Source organism: Podarcis filfolensis, assembly GCF_964270895.1.
Source record: "Podarcis filfolensis genome assembly, chromosome: 1".
Taxonomy (NCBI): Eukaryota; Metazoa; Chordata; class Lepidosauria; order Squamata; family Lacertidae; genus Podarcis; species Podarcis filfolensis.
Window position 1 is genome coordinate 109,779,141 of NC_139604.1, and position 16,942 is coordinate 109,796,082.

The following is a 16,942-nucleotide window of genomic DNA, read 5'->3' on the forward strand; positions in this document are numbered from 1 at the left end:
TAATTGAAATTAGGGGTTGCTGAAAAAGTTCAAAACAGGGATGCAGGAAAGGGAGGTATGGGGAAGTCGTTGAAATAAGGCTTAAGAAAAAAAGGTTATGAAATTATACGTGTTTATATGTTTGTTTGTCTATGTATTGTTAGTTGTAATGTGTTTTAATTCATGTTGAAAATCAATAAAAATTTATTAAAAAAACAACAACAGAGGTACCACTGTATGTGTTTCAGGAAACTGTTTTGAGTAAAGGCAATTGAATCTGCCCAGATAGGTTACCTGTATTTTGAGCATCTCAGCCAAATAGTAAAGGCATGTTTAGTTAAGCCTCTCCTCCTTCCAGAGGGGAGGAGTTGTGAGCGGAAGCCATTCCCGCCTTTTGCAGGGGGCATTCCAGCCCCTGCTTGGCCGTCCCTTCTGCTGTGCCACACCCCTGGGCAGCCAACCAATTGAGGGGAATCACAACACTTGGTTTGTTACTGATGTCTTGTGGTTGCCATGGCCTCAGAGATCATGATCTCCTAAATCATGTATCACAGAGGGAGAGACAGAAATCGATGGGTGGGTGGAAAAGGAAAATACAAACATTTTTTTTTTTAAGTAGAATTTAAGGAAATAATTGGCATGCACTTTTCTAACTTTCTGTATTTTAATGTTCTTACTAGGTAGAAACTGGAACCAGAGGAGTATGGTTTCTAAACTAGAAATCAAACTATGGGATCTAGCATGGAAACGAGGAAGCAGGAAAAGAATTGCAACTAATTACACAGGTCTTTTTTGAGGGCTTACCAAAGGCATCTGGTTAGCAATTGTGAGAAAAGGCTGCTGAGCTAGGTGGGCCCTTGGCCTGATCCAGAAGAGCTCTTCTTGCATTTGTAATGTGATTGGCTGGATCTATTACTAGTCTGTAGAGTCACTTTCACATGTGTTCACTGGCTTCACTCACCATAAACCTGTTCTGTCCTATTTCCGCATTAATCTGCAAATGCCTAAATCCATTCAAAAAGCCCTATTTAAACAGAGCCCTTCCCTCCATCCTGAAAATGATAACTCACGCAAGATATGTACTTGCTGCTGGTCTTTTTCAGAGGCAGAAGTATGAACACTCGCTGCTAAGTGCTCCTGGGCGCCTCCTTGACATTAAGGATTCTGCAGGCATCCTCTTTCTGCTTTTGCATCTGTGCAATTACACTCTAAAGCTTGTATCCTCACAGGCCTCAGGGGCTTTTGCTTCTATCACTCTAGATTCACTTCAAAGGGAGCCTGCAGTTTCTTTTGTTCAGGGCTTTCTTTGTTCTAGGAGTTTACAATCAATTAGTCAGAGTCTTCCAGCGTCCTATACAATACAGTGGTACCTCAGGTTCCATACGCTTCAGGTTCCATACGCTTCGGGTTACAGACTCCGCTAACCCAGAAATAGTGCTTCAGGTTAAGAACTTTGCTTCAGGATGAGAACAGAAATTGTGCTCCGGTGGGGCGGTGGCAGCGGGAGGCCCCATTAGCTGAAGTGGTGCTTCAGGTTAAGAACAGTTTCAGGTTAAGAACAGACTTCCGGAACGAATTAAGTACTTAACCCGAGGTACCACTGTAACAGGAACATTTTTCTCATTCATGAGAGGTATAAGAAGGAAGGTCTATATACCTAACATAACTAATGAAGGCCGACGTCCATTTATGCCAACCTGGTTCCTAACCTGGTTTTGGACTAGGATTCTCATCAGCCTCAGCCAGCACAGCTGACAAAGGCTAAGGTACAGCAATGGTGGCCATCTGCAATCTTTCACCACCACCACCATTCAGTATTTTTTCCTCTCATTCATCCCAAGATATACAGAATACACCTTTGCTAGAGGTGTTTAAAGAGAGGCTGGATGGCCACCTGCCAATACTTCCATCAGATCCTGCACCAAGAGAGGGGTTTGACTAGATGACATCCAATATTCCCTTTGACTCTAAAGTTTTGTTATTCTGACAGCATGGGAGGAGGTGCAGCTAGTATAGTGTCAATTTACTGTATTTCCCCATCTATAAGACACCCACCCCCATGTATAAGACGCCCCCTATTTGGGGGACTTCGATTTTAGAAAATGGGGATCAGCGCTATCCGTGTATAAGATGCCCCCAAATTTTTGACATTATTTTTAGGGAAAAAACCTAGTCTTTTACAGTGGTACCTTGGGTTAAGTACTTAATTCATTACGGGGGTCCGTTCTTAACCTGAAACTGTTCTTAACCTGAAACACCACTTTAGTTAATGGGGCCTCCTGCTGCCGCCGCGCCACCGGAGCCCGATTTCTGTTCTTATCCTGAAGCAAAGTTATTAACCTGAAGCACTATTTCTGGGTCAGCGGAGTGTATAACTTGAAGCATATGTAACCTGAAACGTATGTAACCCGAGGTACCACTGTACATGGAAAAATATGGTATTTGACTGGCATTTGAAACTTGGCTGGTCGGTTCTGTTTTCTTTTTCTAGCTAAGAGTCCTTAGTGTATTTTTTAGGATTGCTTGTGTTAATTTCAAGGTGCATATAAGGATGTAGTACATAAATATGTGAGCTTGTATTACTTTTAAGACCCCATTCCTGGTTTTACAAAATAGACACTTCAGTTTTATTTGAACCACAAGCACTCTTGCTAAACTGGAAATCTGAGTGGTGTGTCTCCACCCCTTGCTTTTTGTTGTCTTTTTATGGTATTGCTAAATGTGAGTTCCCATGTTACTGACATGACCAACAAACCAAGATATAATCACTCAGTATGCTTTTTGCTAGGGTTATAGCATCTGTTGGAGCGTCTATCTTCGCGTAAGCGGATTGCTATCCTTTGAATGTCAGTATGTGATTCATTTTGTCATTCCTCCTTTGCTAATGTAAACCATTAGATGCAGTAAATGTTATTTCAGATCAATTTGTGCAACCATATTATTATTAGGCTTCGGGTTAGTGGAGTAATATAATTTATTACATTTTCGAGGTCACTTCCATTCTCTGTCTGTTGCAATGTTGGTAGGATTTTTCACACGCCAGATGCTTTATAATCTCCATTACACTTTCCCATTTCTCATTGCATCATCTTCCTTCTTGACGATAGCAGAGTGGTGTCCAGCCAGGCTTATAATATTGGCTCAGTATCCTCTGCAAATATTGCAAACACTTTAATGTGCAGGTGCTCATAGGGTGATAAGGTGAGAGACATTACTGACCTGCAAGCACAGCCAGCTTTTAAAGTTCTATTTAATCTGCTACAAACGAAAGGGATTTTCACACATAACACTCGGTGTGTTTTCCCCACATCTGTGGGGAAACCAGAATTTATACTAAATGTGTGGTTGCCACTGAAAATGCCAGCTCCACTATCCCCGGACTCAGCTACATTGGCAAAGAAAAGGCACTTTATATACATTGTTTATGCATTCTAACACTGTGACACCAGATGGCGCTGTGGAATTCTGTTTTTTGCTAACCCGATTTTTCATACAAAGTTTGCAACACATTTAACTGAAATGCTTCTTTTATGTGTCTAGATCCAGCCCCCGTCTCCCACTGAAATTTATGCATATCATGACCCCTTGCATCCTGATGTTTCCTCATCTCCACCAGCTTTGCAACATCAATAATTGGGTAAGCTGCTTCAAGAGCCTGTTTTCAGGCTAGTCAGACAGGATATTAATGCATGCATGCCTTACTATATAAATTAATGAATGGCAGCTAAGCATGGGAGTCTCTCTCTCTCTTTTAGCAATAGTTGCTTTAGTTTAAAAATATGAAGGTTACTTTAAACATTAGAAACCTAGGAAGCAGTCTATGTTAGACCATTGGCCCATCAGACTCATTCTTGTCTGCACTGATTGCTGGGAGCTTTCCAGAGTTTCAAGGCTCTTTCCCAGTCATATGTGGAGATACTGGGGAATAATCCTAGGACCTTTTATAAGTAAAGCATGTACTAGCTCTACCACTGACCTGCGGCCCTTAGAGATATATCTAGGCTTGCCATACCTGAAATGTCCTGGTTTTGGGGTGTAAAAATGGCATCGGGGGGAATTTTGCCGAACTGGCTGGCAAAATGTTAGGGAAAACCTGGATGTATGGCAACGCAATGGAAAAAGAAGCGGAAACAGCTCAAAAAGCTTAAAATAGAGACCCAGCACAACATCAGGCTAAGCACAATATCAGGATCTCTAGGGTGTGTGCCTTAGAGCCCAGTGGATCTTATCGGCAGAAAAAGCAACTTTGTTTGCTTACTGGAATCTTTGTTCCTCAGCAGTGCTGTGGGATGGAGATTCCCATTAGCAAACACAGTTTCTTCTTCGTGACAAGATCCTTGTGGTTACGCTCCTGCTCCTGTTCAGGAAAGGAAGCAAACAATTTTGCAGTAAAGGGCTTTATGCATTTGGAAACAAAGGTGCAGACGATCCTGATGTCTGGGCTGCTGCCAGTTCGAATTTTAATTGCTGGTTTTAGATATATTGTGATGTATTTTAAGTATTGTTTTTAACCAGTTTGCTTTTATTATTTTTTATTCTATGACTGATGTTTTTAAATGTTGTAAGCTGCCTTGAATTTCGACTTGGCAGGATATAAATATATTACATTATAAATAAAGTAATATGAGAGGCAGCTGGGTGGAATCCATATGCATTATGAAATATACTGGGAGTCGAGAGTGGATATAATGCTCTTTATTCAGCTCATAGTGGTGAGGAGGAATGGAATGGATCCTATTCAACTCAGTACATAACACATTATTTTAAGTTTCTTGGTGGATAAACACTATACAGATTTAGCAATTAAAGTTTAGTAAGTTTGTTACAGGGCCAAGTTCAAGGTGTTACTTCTGGGTATATAAAGCCCTTAACAGAACAGTTATATATTCTCCAGAAATCTTTAATGGTTTAGTTAAGCATTTACAGATAGGTAGCCGTGTTGGTCTGCCATAGTCAAAACAAAAAAAAAAAAATTTTTTTTCCTTCCAGTAGCACCTTAAAGACCAACTAAGTTAGTTCTTGGTATGAGCTTTCGTGTGCATGCACACTTCTTCAGATACACTGAAACAGAAGTTGCCAGATCCTTCTATATAGTGAGAAGGTGGGGAGGGGTATTACTCAGAAGGGTGGTGGGAATGGGTGATTGGCAGATAGCTGTGATGAGCCTGTTGACGACTCTTAACGACTGCAATAGGTCTTACAGGAAAAAGCAAGGGGTGAGAAGGTGAAAAATGGCTTAGTCATGTATAATGAGATAAGAATCCAATGTCTTTGTTCAGACCAGGTCTCTCCATGGTTTTAAGTTTGGTAATGAGTTGCAATTCAGCAGCTTCTCTTTCCAGTCTATTTCTGAAATTCCTTTGTAGTAATACAGCTACTTTGAGATCTTGTATAGAATGTCCTGGGAGATTGAAGTGTTCTCCTACTGGTTTCTCTGTCTTGTGATTCTTGATGTCCAATTTATGTCCGTTTATTCTTTGGCGTAAGGTTTGGCCTGTTTGTCCAATATAGAGAGCTGAAGGACACTGTTGGCATTTGATGGCATATACAATGTTAGACGATGAGCAATTAAATAGTCCCGAGATGGTATGTGTGATGTTGTTGGGGCCAGTAATGGTGTTGTCCGGGTGTATGTGGCAGCAAAGTTGGCATCTGGGTTTATTGCAGGCTCTGGTGCCAGTGTCCGTGTTACGTCTGGTTGTAGTATTATTGTGGGTTAGGAGTTGTTTAAGATTGGGTGGCTGTCTGTAGGCAATGAAAGGTCTTCCTCCCAGAGCTTGAGAAAGAGAACTGTCATTGTCCAGGAGAGGTTGTAGATCTCTGATGATGCGTTGTACTGTTTTAACTTGGGAGCTGTATGTGATGACTAGAGGTGTTCTGTTATTTTCTTTTTTGGGTCTGTCTTGCAGCAAGTTCTCTCTGGGTATCTGTCTGGCTCTGTTGATCTGTTGTCTAACTTCATCTGCTGGGTATTTTAGTTCTAAAAAGGTTTGCTGTAGATCTCTTAGGTGAGAGTCTCTGTCTGTAGAATTGAAACAGATACGGCTGTAACGTAGTGCCTGGCTATATACAATGGACTGTTTGGTATGTTTGGGATGGTAGCTAGAGGCATCAAGAATCACAAGAGAGAGAAACCAGTAGGAGAACACTTCAATCTCCCAGGACATTCTATACAAGATCTCAAAGTAGCTGTATTACTACAAAGGAATTTCAGAAATAGACTGGAAAGAGAAGCTGCTGAATTGCAACTCATTACCAAACTTAAAACCATGGAGAGACCTGGTCTGAACAAAGACATTGGATTCTTATCTCATTATACATGACTAAGCCATTTTTCACCTTCTCACCCCTTGCTTTTTCCTGTAAGACCTATTGCAGTCGTTAAGAGTCGTCAACAGGCTCATCACAGCTATCTGCCAATCACCCATTCCCACCACCCTTCTGAGTAATACCCCTCCCCACCTTCTCACTATATAGAAGGATCTGGCAACTTCTGTTTCAGTGTATCTGAAGAAGTGTGCATGCACACGAAAGCTCATACCAAGAACTAACTTAGTTGGTCTTTAAGGTGCTACTGGAAGGAAAAATTTTTTTTTTGTTTTAGTTAAGCATGTTATCATTGAGTAAATTTTCACTTAATTAGACACATCAAATTTAGATCCCCCCCCAACATTTTCCCAGATTATTATAAGCTCCAGCCTTATTTCAGACATCATGGTATATCAAGACATCGCAGTGTTTAGCTGGTGATGTATCGTGATATTAAAAACTAGATACTGCCCAGCCCTAGCTGCAACCTTTCCTTGCAGGCATCACTCAAACCCCATGATCATTTTGATGCTCCATTTATGAACCTTTTCCAACTGTGCCCCCCAACATTAAAACTCTCTCTCTGTGTTAAAAATAAACTCTCTCTCTCTCTCTCTCTCTCTCTCTCTCTCTCTCTCTCTCTCTCTTAAAATAAAGCCTGTTCTGTTTGGCAGAAGATTGTAGCAGTCAATCCTATTGTATAAACCTGGATGAAGCTAAGCAGGATTTTAATTTCAGATGTCGTGTGTGTGTGTGTGTGTGTGTGTACAAAATCCTGTGTTCTCTTCCACTAACCCCCCCCCCAAATGTGTACTTGAGGCAAAGGAAATGAAGAGTCATCTTCCTCATCCCAAGGACATGGAAAGCATAGCCTATCAAATTGAGTATCAATAATTAAGGCCTTTGATGCTTTGAATCATTTAGATAATAAGATTGCTCTGAAGTAAATAAATAACAAATTAGAATTTGTGGCAGTCACAGGTGTTTGGCAAGGCCGGCTCATAATCAAAGGGAAAATGAATGCATTTTAACTCTGTGTAATTAGAAAAAGAAATGAAGTTTATATGCAAATCGTACAGCACTTTAGTAAGAGATAACCGGTCAGATGACTTTTTTTTTGTAACTTAAAATTTCATTCGAGGGGAGAATTTGCAAACTATCCATTTCCAATGCAATTTGACTACAGCTGGTTGAGCTGTCTTAGTTACCCTGGGAGAGAGATTCAGACATTGCTGGTAGGATGCCAAGCTTGTTATGGCACAGAAAAGACAACATATGCATTTTAAAACTCATCTCTCTTTTCTCCTCTCCCAGGCTGGTAGCAAACAGGCATCCCTGAAGGTTAGAGAGAATGCTCTATGCCAGGAATTATAGCAAAGATCTAGTGCAAAATAAATTGGCAACAAGGAAAAAACATAGACAATGCAATTTATCTAGAAAGCCAGTTTGCAGTGTAATGGCTAGAGGGGTTAGATTAGGACCTTAGCTGACCAGGGTTCAAATCCCTGCTCAGCCATGAAACTCAATGAGTAGGTCAGTCACTGTTTCTTACCATAACTTACCCCACAGGTTTGTTCTGAGGATAAAATGAAGAAGGGGAAACAGTGTACTCCCTGAGCTCCTTGGAGGAAATTCAACAATAAAAATTACAATATGCATGATTATTTATTTTACCTATAAAAATATTTATAGATGGCCATTGGTACAAAATCTCAAGGCAGTGTACAACAAAAGAGACAAAACACTGTTAAAAACAATACAGAATTATTATAAAAATGGTTCGCTCATCTTTAAAGCTTAAAGGACTGAATAGGCCTGTTGACACAGACATTCTGCAAGAGACACCTGAAGGTTAGAACTGAGGATGTCTGCCATATCTCTGCTGGAAGAACATTTCATATCCTAGGACTAGTGGCACTAAATACCCAACATCCAGTTGAGGTCAATCGTGTCTCTTGTGACAACCAACAGTTCTCTTTCATGGGATGTCAGTGATCAAGCTAGGATAGAAAGGCTCAGGTAGTCCTGAAGGTATCCTGCACTCAAGTTGTTCAGGGCTTTGTATATAAGCACAATAAAGTATCACCTGACACAGTAGTCTATGGACAGCCAGTGCAGAGCTGCTCCATACTGAAATGGAAGCAGGCTTCTAAAGGCATAATCCTAGCAGAACAAGAGCTCAGTGTGCAAAAAGGGCATGGCATATGCGATTCTTAGCCTCATTTAGCTCTCAGGGCTACATGAAAGTCACATTAAATTGAAAACCGGGGATATACCTAATCAACTCTTAGGATAATGCACTGTGTTCCCTCTTCCCCCTTCAAGAGATGATTGGTGCTGTTGTTAATTGTCTAGTTGGGCCTATGTATGTGTTGCTGGGCATTCATACACCTGGGTGGGAATGAGATTATTGGGATCGTGGCAAGAAATCATGGAACACAAATAGCTCATTTGGGGTCAGCGCCATTACCGTGCTCTCAAAGGACCATAGGTGCCTGGTACAAATTTGCATAAAATCTGCATATGCTGCACATATAGATGCTTCTGGGAAATTTAAATGGTGGGGTCTCAGCAGCAGTGCACTTTTGCAGTGACTCCAGAAGCCCTAGAAATATTTTTTGAAATGTTTTAAAAGTGGGGGGCAGGAGATCTGGGATCTACCTTTAAAGACCGGGGGCTCAGATCACTTGAACAACTCCCTAAGCACCCCCCTGATTGAATTCCATGTTGCCTATAAGCTGTGGGAGCAATTTAAAAGCACAAATCAAGTAGATCAACATGCTCTGTCATGTTCATCTGCCTGGCAACAAATCCACAAATCCACTGGAAAGCATGGGGTGGATGAATGAATGATGTATAAACAGCCCACAAACAGATCAGAGCCAGTGCAGTGGTTAAAGTGTTGGACTCAAACCCAGGAGACCAGGGTTCTAGTCCCCATGCAGCTGTAAAGCACACTGGCTGACCTTGGGCTAGTTGCTGTCTCTTAGCCTAACCTACTTCATAGGGTTGTTGTGGGGGTGATATATGGGAAGGGGGAGAACCATGGACACCACCTTGAGCTCACTGGAGGAAAGATGATGATGATGATGATATTTATATGTTTATTTGCTTGTTTGTCACCCATCTGACTGAGTTGCCCCAGCCACTCTGGACGGCTTCCAGCAAATGAAACACATTAAGCACAATAAAACATCAAACACCAAAAATTTCCAATTGATAAGTTATAAATGTAATAAATACTGTCTAAAATAAATGCTCACTGCAGCATATCTACTCCACCAACAAAACAGAGTGAATGCACAACAAAAGACAACAACAACAACCAGATTATAGTTTAACCTCCACAAAAGCTTTTTGCAAGCAAGTCTGGATTAATGCTCAATAAACCAGCAGTTTAGAGGGGCCCTAGGACTTTCACTGAAAAGTACTTAGTAGAAAAGCTTAGGGCTTTCTTTCTCTTGGGTCCCTTACCCGCCTTCAGTAGTAGCCAGCCCCTATTGTTTTCCTCATTGTTACTTCTCCCGTGTGTGTGTAGTGATGCATCACCATCGTGAACCATTCAGCTGCATGCGGCTCCTCTGATTTGTGCTGTTAACTGTTTTCCACAGCTATATTTCCCTCACCTCTGCTGATTTTCATGCTGGCCAGTCACCTTGCCTAGGCAAAAAGAGAAAGACAGCGAATGAGAAATGCAGTGTATGTACTGAGCTGTAATCTTTTGCTTAATTAATGCATGCATATTTCATAGGCAGGACACTTAGGTGATTATTTATATCGCAATAGGGGGTGGGATATCCAGAAAGACCTAGGTATTTTTCCTTCTAAATTCCACTTTGAATATTCATTGCTACTTTAAATCCTCTTTGTTGAATTTTAAATTGTCCGTGGCATTATTCCAGGGGTGAAAATCCTTTTTACAGAACTTGGTTGTTAGCTTGTACAAAATTCCTAAAGGCACCCAGGAACTCTTTTAGGGCATTTCACTTCTAGAGATGGGTATGTCCTCTGTCTAATTGGGAATGTGTCCAATTTTATTGAAGCTAATTCAGAAAATATCTACTGGACAGCTGAAATTAATTTAATATAAAATCTAATCAATTCCAAAGGGACCCCTAGGGACCAGCAGAGACAGTACTCAACCACCAGTTGACTTTGGGCATTGTGCTGCATCTCTCAGCCTAACCTACATAACAGGGCTGTTTTTGGGGTGGAATGGGTGCAAAAGAACCATTGCACTGCTCTGGCTTCACTGGAGGAACTGGGTGCATGGGAGGTAAAAATGGAATGAATGAAGGGGGGCACCACCTTAGCTAGCATTTGCCTCTTCCCAATAAAATATGGTGTTTGTGTGCCAGGACGATAGGGGTTCCTTACATACTGTGAAGTTCTCACAATTAACATTATTGTAGATATTAATGTTGCACAGCTTGAAGTGACTGGGTGCCTAAAAATGGACACCTTTTGGAATAAAAACTGTCTAGGCCCATTAGATTGATTCAAAACCTTACTTGCAGAACTTTCTCCAAAACAGAACAAAAACCAGTAAATGATAATAATAGTTCCATACAATATATTGTGCAAGTCCACCACAGGTTCTTCTTCTCATAAATAAAAGATAATTCCTAGAAGCAGAGGTCTCTCTCTTCCTGCAGCCTCCATTTTGCCTGAGGCTGTGTGTTCCTGGAGAACTTCATTACATCCTTATTTCTACAGAACCTGAGAACAAAGACTCAGCCGCCACCCTTCCAAGATGGTGAATTTGCAATTCAGTAGCCTCTCATGTGATCTAAGGTTAATCACTCATGTGTTAGCTTGCAGAGAATAACAGTTAATTATCAACTCAGAGTTCAGAATCCTATTCTTTGTTTCAGTATAGTCCCATGGAAAACCCCCACATTTAAACCTTTAGTAATACACATAGGCATTCTCCATTTCAGTGTGAATTAAATAATTATACTTAACAAACAATACATCTAGTTTGGCCCTTTCATGTGCGACCTACTCCTGTGTTCACAGGTCCATCCTTGGGATGGCCTGATAAAACCAATAAAACCAGAAAGACAATATGCCCATTAATATATGAAAAGCTGCTAGGCAAGGATATGTCTAGGTTAGACCCAGGTGCCTAGCCTCTGTCCAATAGGGACCTATAAAAATGGCCGGCATCATTGATCTTGCTGCAAGTGGCATGATGTTTCTGTTTTCCTGTCCAGTCCCTTCACCCAAGGGATATGGTGTCCTCTCCTAAGAAGTATGGAATTCTTTAGAGTGCATTTCATTACTCAGCCAAAGGTCACAGGTGACTTTGCAGGGAAACATCATTAAAGTGGTGTAGATGAATTCAGATAGTTTGCAGATAAGCTTGAGTCCCCCGTTCCCTGTCAAAATGGGCTGCATAGAATGCAGTGCCATGGCTACCTTTGCGTGCCTTCCCCAGGTCTGCTGAGGAGAAATGAATCTGGAGTGAAACTGCTTGATCAGCCCTGACTTTGAATTCATTGCCCAAATTACTCGTACGGCATCTTGAGATGAGAGATGGCGTCATTTATAAATAGCAGGCCAGCTGAGAGGAGGGAGGGAACCGTCTTGGCGGCTGTTGCAGCCTTATAGGTGCCGGGGAGAGAAATGTTGTGCACCCTTGACAGAGCTGGAGAGTGTAGGTGGAAGATAAAAAAGAACATGCTGATCGGAAACAATTAAGGTTAAAGGAAACTTATTAAAGAAGAGGAAGGGAGGGTAATTCTAAATAATGAATTTCATTAATTAAAGCAATGTGCTTGGCTTGCTCCATCCGCTGAATATTCTATCACCGCCCTTAATTTATCCACATTGTGCACGATCAGGTGCACTGACTAGCAGAGCACTTTCCTGTACCTCAGTTTCCCATTCATGTGGAATGGAGGCTGCTATCCTATCTAGTGCAGAGCCAAGAAGAATTCTTCCATGTTTATCCCCTTGACCTTCAATTCACAAGAAAAGAAATTGCATTTGAAAACTGTCAAAGGGGGCGAGGCGGCGTTGGTGAAAGGCTCATGGGTTGAATGTGGGATTTTTGTTGTTGCATTTAACAAACTTTTGGCAGAAATTGACAGAGAGTTCCAAGAATGGAAATGAGTCAAGCAAATGTGGCCAGTGTTCATTCATATCATTGTTTCTGCATGTGTTCTAAGTTTGCCAGTGATACATAATTAATAGTGCTCTTTATCATTTCTCTTCCATCCCTAATGTCGAAAGAGGACGGTAAGCTCAAGGTGAAGGCAGATTCCAAAATATGTTATCCTGCAGCTCAAAGAATTATGAACAGCTCCTGATGCTCGAAGGCAGCCTCAACACTGTTAAATCTCCCCATATACAGCAAGTCTTCTTTGTATATAGGTATTTTTAATATAAAAAATAAATGCTAGAATGGGAAATAATATGTCTCCAGTGGCTATGCAAATGTAAATGACTATATATCAATGCTATAATTATTGTGACCAAGCTTCAGTGCAGGAACGAAACCACAAGAAAGCTTAATTGAGTCAGTGGTTTCCGACAAAGATTTGTTTTCATCCAAATTGTGATGTAGTGTTGGGTAAACAAGCTTTTTGAAAACCTGCGACCAGCTGAAATGTTTCCATGACATTTTAAAATATCCAAATGAAACAGATTGTTAAGCAAACAAAAGAATTCCCTTGCTGCACTTGAAATGCAAATATTATGCATCATGGAAACGGGTACGGCAGGAAATAGGTAGAACTGGTTTTCTTCCTAATCAGTTTCTCATCAATTTCCGTGAGAGAAATGGGATATGAAAACCAACCACTCTGAATGAAAAGGGCATAATAAGGAATATGAAGCTTTCCCCCCAATATTTTTCCATGATTAAATTTAAAACTCTTTTTCTCTCTCTCTTGTCTCATCACCATTGAGGGAAATTTCACACTGAGAAATAAAATATCCTGAAAAGTTTGAGATGTTGTTGTTGTTGTTGTTATTGTTAACATTATGATTATCACAATGTGACCATCCTCTCAGCAATTGCTTGGCACTAAAATTAAAAACAGCAGATGTCCTACCTACAAGCTTATAATATAAAGAGGTTTAACTAAGGAACTGCAGTTCCTCAGCTTCAACAATAAGGATGTACTTACAAGCTCTGTAACTGAAATCCACACCAGAGAATAACTTAGGAGTCATTGGTGTTACGTACTGAAGTTCTCACCCTGGGCCAGCAGGGGGATACTGTAGATAGTTATGCAAATGAAGGATCGAAAGTGACGTTCAGTGATTGGATAGTTTTAGAAAGTTGTTACAGTAACAAGGTACTGGAGCTCTATATAAGCAGGCTGACTGAGCCCTTCAGTTCAGTTCTGTTCTGGCATCTGAATAAAGAAGAGCTGTTTGAAGAATCACTGTGTCGTCTGATATGTTCACCCACAACTTAACAATTACAAAAAAGGACTTAATAGTGATTCTAGGCCCTCTCCTATCATATTCTGCCCTGGATCTAGTCCCCCAAAAGGCCTGGTTATGCCAAAACCTCCTTGACCTCAGTCGATACTACGAGGACCAACTGGTCTTGAATAATGTCCTGCTGGTTCCCCATGTACTGCATGGTGTGAATGATTAAAGAGTATATTAATAAGCAGTGCATTCAAAAAAATAAACAATAACAGGAAGATGAGGCAGGTTTTTAAAAAATGAAAGAAATGCAAAAACTTTGAAAAGTAAAGCCAAAGATCGATCTGTTATAAAGTTTTCTCACCATCTTCTTCACAAGGTTTATGTTTTTTTGTCAATGAGGCGACAGCCTTGGCTTGTGTCAGCATCATCCAATGAGAAATTCAGCAGTCAGTTTATACTGAAAGATAAACGATCTCTAAACTGATGTGATTTCAACAAGAGAAAGCAGTGCAAATTATGAAATGTCGTGATTTTGAGTACATTTTTGAAAAAAGAGCCATGCAGCTTTTGGTGCCTGGATATGAGTTGATGTTTATCTCCCTCTTGGATTGATGGAGCAAGTGTCACGAATCCATAATGGAACCTTGTGAGATGTTGAATATATATATATATATATATATATATATATATATATATGAGAGATCAACCTTTTCAATACTTATCTCATGGGATTTTAATCAATCAATTTGTCACTGTAGTCTGATCTGTGTCAGGAGGTAGATTTCCAAGCAGGGGCTTTCTTCCAATGCAAGAAAACATTTTGCAAACTGCTGCTCCTTGTGCTACTGCTACTGCTGTGCCAAAAGAATTTCTCCAGCCTTCCACTGACAATTATCCATCAATTGGTGAGAAAGGAAATTGCATTGGAAACTATGAAAGGGGAGAGAAAATCATGGGTGGGGTGCATAGCTTTAGTTGCACTTACCTAAGTTTTGTGATGGCCAAGGATGTTTGTGAGTGTCCTTTCTTTCATTCTACATCTCCTCTCACCATTGGTCTGTGTTTTGCAGCCTCCCTGGGTGTCCATGCTTCAGTTAAAGCTCATGGGGAAGATATCATAAGATAACTTATCTCATTCAGTAAACATGGGCAGCCTGGGAGGCTGCAGAATACTTGGGGGGGGGGGGATACTGGAAAGAAAAAGGACATACCCTATCATCAGCCACCACACAATGATAAGGTAAGCTCAAAAACCTCAGACCCACAGAAATATGGAAGAATTCCTACAGGCTCTGAGAATGAGGCAGAAGAATGGAAGTTTCTTCCGCAGTGGAATTTTCTTTTCTTCTTCCTCTTCTTCTTTGAGAAAACAGAGGGCAGATTTTGGCATAGCAGTAGTTACTGCTAGAAGGTGTTAAAAGCTGTCAAATCCAGACTGATGGGTGCAGGGGGAGGGAATTGCAAAGACTTAGGAGGCAAACTACTTTCCTGGCTAATACTGAATAATAGGGCGTCACTGACACTGGGAGCAGCCAGCTAAAGAACAGGGGCTAGCAATTTTGTGCCACTACACTTGAAAACAAAGAAGCCAAGTGCCCTGTTTAATCTCTTTCCTCTTTGAAAACTTTGAAGTATTCTATGCGGTTCTTGTAATCTCCTCAGCCAGCAGGAATTCAAATGCCTTTAATTCGGTAACCTTTTACTCTCCATCTTCTAATTATATTTCCACCTCTGTTTATCAGCTCTACGCATCCCCTGATGTACACAGATCCTTTAGGAGGCTGCAAAAGGACCTTTCAAGAAAAGAAAAGAGGATGCTTTAAGTCTTTTTCAAGAGCTTTCCCTGTCTTTGCTTATTTGGCAAGCCATTCTTTCTAGCTTGCTTGTTCATTGTTATCTACAAAAATAAGGTTTTGAGGACAAAACAGGGGAAGTTCTTCTCTTTACTTTGCACTCAGACACATGAAAACGAGCTGCTTTATGTGGACCTCCAGAGGTATGATAGACCCTTCTGCATGGTGCTGTCTAGTGGGCTGTGATGAATGTTGGACCCACATGGCCAGGACCGATTGCACAAGGCTTCCACACTTGCATGTCATCTCAGGGAAAGGCTAACAATCTGATGAGAAAGGAAGGCAATGATTGGATCACTCCCCAAGGGTATGGAATTCATATACATACCACAACTATATGTGATTGTGCTATGTGGAAATGCAGTGGTGCACATGCCAATGTGAACCTAAATGGAGAGAGATTGGCCACTTGGGAGGCCTTGAGCATAGCTAAATTTTTGAAAAGCGATACCTTGGTTCTCAGGGGATGCAGGTGGCGCTGTGGGTTAAACCACAGAGCCTAGGACTTGCCAATCAGAAGGTCAGCGGTTTGAATCCCTGCAACGGGGTGAGCTCCCATTAATCAGTCCCTGCTCCTGCCAACCTAGCAGTTCAAAAGCACGTCAAAGTGCAAGTAGATAAATAGTTACCGCTACGGCGGGAAGGTAAATGGCGTTTCCATGTGCTGCTCTGGTTTGCCAGAAGCGGCTTAGTCATGCTGGCCACATGACCCGGAAGCTGTACGCCGAATCCCTATGCCAATAAAGCGAGATGAGCACCGCAACCCCACAGTCGGTCACGACTGGACCTAATGGTCAGGGGTCCCTTTACCTTTACTTTACCTTGGTTCTCAAATGCCTTGGTACTCAAACAACTTGGAACCCAAACACTGCAAACCCAGAAGTAAGTGTTCTAGTTTGTGAACATTTTTCGGAAGCCGAACATGCTCTGTTTTGAGTGTCGCACTTCCATTTTGAGTGCCACACTTCTGTTTTTAGTGTTACACTGATGTCTGTCTGTTTCTGCTATTTATTTTGCATTTTTGTTTTTGCGGCTTTTTTGTTTTGTTTTTGTGATTGTGTGGAACCCAGTTCAGCTACTGATTCATTGTGTGACTGCAGTACATTGTTTATTGTTTTCATTTTATGGATTAATGGTCTTGTTCGAGAGTAAAATTCATGTTAAATTGCTGTTTCAGGGGTTGTTTTAAAAGTCTGGAATGGATTAATCTATTTTGCATTATTTCTATGGGAAAGCGTACCTTGGTTTTGGAACTCTTTGCTTTTGGAACGGACTTCCGGAACAAATTAAGTTTGAGAACCAAGTTACCACTTTATCTTAACACAGTTTATACAGGTTGCAAAGCTCAGCTTTCTTTAATGTAGAATTTGGGTCACTTGCTGCAGAATGTTTCACATCCTTAAAACAATAAC

At 41.0% G+C, this 16,942-nt stretch overlaps 1 long non-coding RNA gene across 3 annotated transcripts in view; it reads right to left on the reverse strand.

The window, feature by feature from the left end:
* Nucleotides 1-2,935: 2,935 nt before the first annotated feature.
* The window catches only part of LOC310766362, a 92,164-nt gene continuing 78,157 nt past the window's right edge, over nt 2,936-16,942 (reverse strand). The window contains exons 2-4 of one of the 3 annotated variants that reach the window (XR_014550096.1): nt 9,763-9,948; nt 7,851-7,909; nt 2,936-3,130 (exon numbers count right to left, since the gene is read on the reverse strand). This is a non-coding gene — a long non-coding RNA (uncharacterized lncRNA). Of the gene's footprint in view, nt 3,131-7,850; nt 7,910-9,378; nt 9,949-16,942 lie in introns of those variants that run through there. The other 2 variants (XR_014550095.1, XR_014550097.1) reach the window with 2 other exon arrangements.